Source organism: Belonocnema kinseyi, chromosome 5 (genome assembly GCF_010883055.1).
Source record: "Belonocnema kinseyi isolate 2016_QV_RU_SX_M_011 chromosome 5, B_treatae_v1, whole genome shotgun sequence".
Classification (NCBI taxonomy): domain Eukaryota; kingdom Metazoa; phylum Arthropoda; class Insecta; order Hymenoptera; family Cynipidae; genus Belonocnema; species Belonocnema kinseyi.
In genome coordinates, this window is record NC_046661.1 from 17,465,790 (window position 1) to 17,469,921 (window position 4,132).

Below are 4,132 nucleotides of genomic sequence, written 5' to 3' on the forward strand. Positions count from 1 at the left end.
GAAATGCTTTATATTAAAAAACAAAAAAAGTTATCTATTAATTTAAAAACCGATTTGGATGGGTTGAACAAAAGTTATGCTAATATGATTAATTACATATAATGTAGCTGTTTCATGAATTCTATTTTTCTTTTACTTTTTCTATTTCTGATGTAATTGTGACAGATATTTATATTGTGTTTACAACATATTGGCCTACTGACCCTCATTCGATTCTCAGGTATCAAAGAGAGAGCACCTGTTCGTGGGTGCTGTCAATTTCTACCATTTAAAATTTTCTTGCCTTGATAAGGGTACTGTACGAGTACCGAAACGTTGGTAATGCAAATTTATTTATTTATGTTTTCATTTTATTGTAATTTGATGGTCATAAAAATAAAAAAGACGAAAGAAAGAAAAAGAGAAGGAAGGGGATGTGGTTGACTGCCTTCTCATTTTTCTTTCCTCTTTTTTATTTTTTTCTGAAAATTTTATTTTATTTTTTTATTTTTTTTTCAGATTACAATAGGGTTTTTTTGGTTTTTGTTTATTCGTTGTGGTCCAAATTTGGTCGTTGGATTCTTGTTTTGTTTAACAGGATTTTGCATCAATTTAACTACTTGGTTAAATGTTAAACTAATTGATTAAAAAAGGATATTTTTTGTGCTAAAGATTCATCATTTTAGTTGAAAATTTAATTCTTTTGTTGAAAATTCGTGCTTTCTTTGGTTGGAAATTAATCTTTTTTGTTAAACATTTCTCTGACTGTTTTAAGGTCAAACGACCTTTTAGAAATTAATTTTTTTGGTTGAAGATTAATTACTTTAGTTAAAAATTTATCTCTGGTTAAAAATTTGCAAATTTTTTTGAAATGCATTTTTTGGTTCAATTCAGCTTTTATTGTTTTAAAATAATCATATTTTTTAGTTTTAGCTTAAAAATGTATCTACTTATTAAAAAGTTTAACTATTTTGTTAAAATGTTATGTTATTGAATGAAAATGTAACCATTTGGTTCAAAATTCGATCATTTTTTTAAACTGAAAATTAAACTTTTTCGTTTTCAGTGTGAACGGTTTAATCCCGTGGTTTTACTAGCGTGGAATTGACCATCACTATCTTCATTCTACAGCCATCATAAACTCTGTATAGAGTCTACATTCTATACTGTCTATTATGATCTATACTGCAGACTACAGGCAGTATAGGCTCTATGTACTGTACAAACAGCAACAGCTCTCTTCTGAGAGGGGCGAGAGAGGCTTATACAAAAGGAACCCTTCTTGGTGGATCCGAAAGGAGCAAATCCATAATTAATAATCATTTGCAATCGCAACGTTGTGCATTAGTTATTACTAATTAATCATTATAATTAGCTATTTACTCCTTTGATTAAGAAACACTATTTACATAAATCTAGATGCTTATATAGAACGTAAAGTAATTTTTATAAAAATTCACGAGTAGAAAAATTATTTTCAAAAGAATCCTACAATAATGATTGAGATACCGAATTGAGTAAGGGCACATAAATTTGTTCGACTCGAGGGACTCTGAGATGGAGAACCAACTACTCAATTAAAATAAATAATAATATGTATTTATTATTTTGTATACCCTGTAGAACACATAAAAATCGATTTTTACTCTTGTATTTACCTATTAATATGATTACGTGATATCTTGAAGAAGATTCTTATTGGAAGAAAGTCAAGCTTTCTTTACAATTACCTCTAATCAAATTTAAAGTACCTGAAGAAGGGCACATCTACAATTTTGTATCGTGACTCATCTATGAAGAAAAAGGTAAAACAATGAACCCGATAACATGGAAGAGTAGTTAAACTTTATAAATTCGTGGGCGAAGTACTGTCGCATAGAAAAACAAACTCTGAAAATTGAAAGACAATCAGAATCTTTTGGAACTTTCTTCGTCTGTCGGCTGCGATATTCTCTTCTTATATTTTTTGACTTTGACATATCGACCTTGATGCTTTTCTTAAATTAAATTTTTATATTCCTAATGTTACTATCACAGGTTAAAACCATAGAATCATCGATTTAATGAATAAATATTTAATCTTCTTCAAAATCAGCGAACTTGACACAGTTTAAATTTCCGATTTTGTTACACTACCAGCGACCATTACTTGCTCAGGTAATAATGAATGTAATATACTTTTCAGTTAATTTATGGTAATTTTTATTCTAATTAAACACAAATAATGGTGCGAACAATTTATTTTTGACAGAAAAAATAATAAATAGATATTAAAGAGAATCATTCTTCAAATAATCTCTTTCTTCTTTGTGGAATTATTTTTCTCAAATAGTCCGAAATATTTAAGACATTCCTGAAAATGGCCGAATGGATGATAATGAACATAATTTTTCTTAAAGCTATTTACCGAATGCCTTTTTGTTTATATTAATAATTTAAAAACATTAGCGACAGAGTAAAAATACTTCATTCACAAATAAATGAAATACTGTTTCAAAACCATTCTTGTGGACGTTCTGTTATTATCTATTGATAACTCAAAAGTAAAAAGTCAAAGACAAGCTGCAAATTTTATAAATAAACCGCAAATATGTAGCATTGCTCAAATAAAAAACAGTAATAAACGAAAGTAAACTATTGAAACAATTACTTTTTTAGTTACAATAATTATTAACTCGCTTTAAATGAGAAGTAGACAAAAAAATTTAATTTTCATGAAAAATCCTCAACTTTCTGACATTACTGTAGCAGAAGGTAGTGAAAATTATAATATTAATATGTTTGAAGAATGATGTATGTAAAATGACAGTAATTATATACACTGTAAGCAAAAAGTAGAAATAAGCGAAATATTTGTGGAAAATAGTGAGTTTCTACTATAATTCAAAGAGAATATTATTGTAAATATTTCAGTTTCCAATCGTGTACCAGAAATACAAAACTTTGGCATAATTCTTAGTCTTTGTACACGATTGGCCATTTTGGCCAGCTTAGGTTTTTTATAGCAACAGCACAAAAAAATCCAACATATTTGTCCCTATTTTTTTTCTTTTTAAAAGATGACACTTCGCAATTTTGCACATTTGTAAGTACCTTCAACTACGTTTATCTGAAAAACTTGATGCTTTGGGTAAACTATGAGGTCGGATTCGGTTTCCGCGCAAAAAATTACATTGAAAACAATTACAAAATCTGAAAATGAAAAATGTTGCACAGAAATGCGTTTGTACTATATGTGCTGTCATAAAAGTGCAAAAATGAAAATGGTTAAATCTTTCGAAACAAAATGCAAAAGGGACGATGGAAAGTGCATTTTAAAGAGAATATTGTTATAAATAATAATAATTAGTTGAAACATTTATTTTCGTTAAATGCAAAGGATTATTATTACCGTGCTGTACCTGATAAGCTTAAAATAATTGGAAACAGATGGACAATACCGTTCCCGTGTAACTTAATTGTAAGAAGAAATAGCTAAAAATAATAAAAAATTGTTTAAGAAATTTATGTGTTATTATTATTTATTATTTATGTTTTATTTTTATTATGTCTTATTGTCAACAGAAAGTAGGGTTTGGGAATGGGGGTTTGTTGGAAACCCGTGAAACAGGCTTATAGGAGTGCGATTTAAAGAGTTATTCTTTATTTGAATATTATAGCTAATTGCGAAGAGGAGTTTTAAGTTTTAACTTGATTCGCCTGAGATTGAGGATTTGAATGAAGGTACAGAAGAATCTTTTCTCTTATTGGAAATACTTGTTCATGGGGCTCGCGGAAGGTGGAAATATCTTTTATAATGTGTAAAAAATACTCAGTAATTATTTCGCGTACTTCAACAAATTTGGGGTGGATATACATGAAAACCCGAAAAAAAGGACTTCCTCTGAATTTCTGGGCCACCTGAGTCAAGAAGTATAAGACTCGTTTTAATTCGATTTGATTTCATTTCTCAACACTGTGTATTTGTAACGAGTTGCATTTCAGAGTTCTGTGTCTACATTTTATTCAATTATGCATTTTATTACAATTATTATTACATTTACTAATCACAAGATATAATTTAGCCCGACTGAAAAATCCAAGTATCGATAGGTTACCACCGTCTAAGCCTGCATTACAAAAACACGTACTGAGATGTATTTGGCAAATTCAC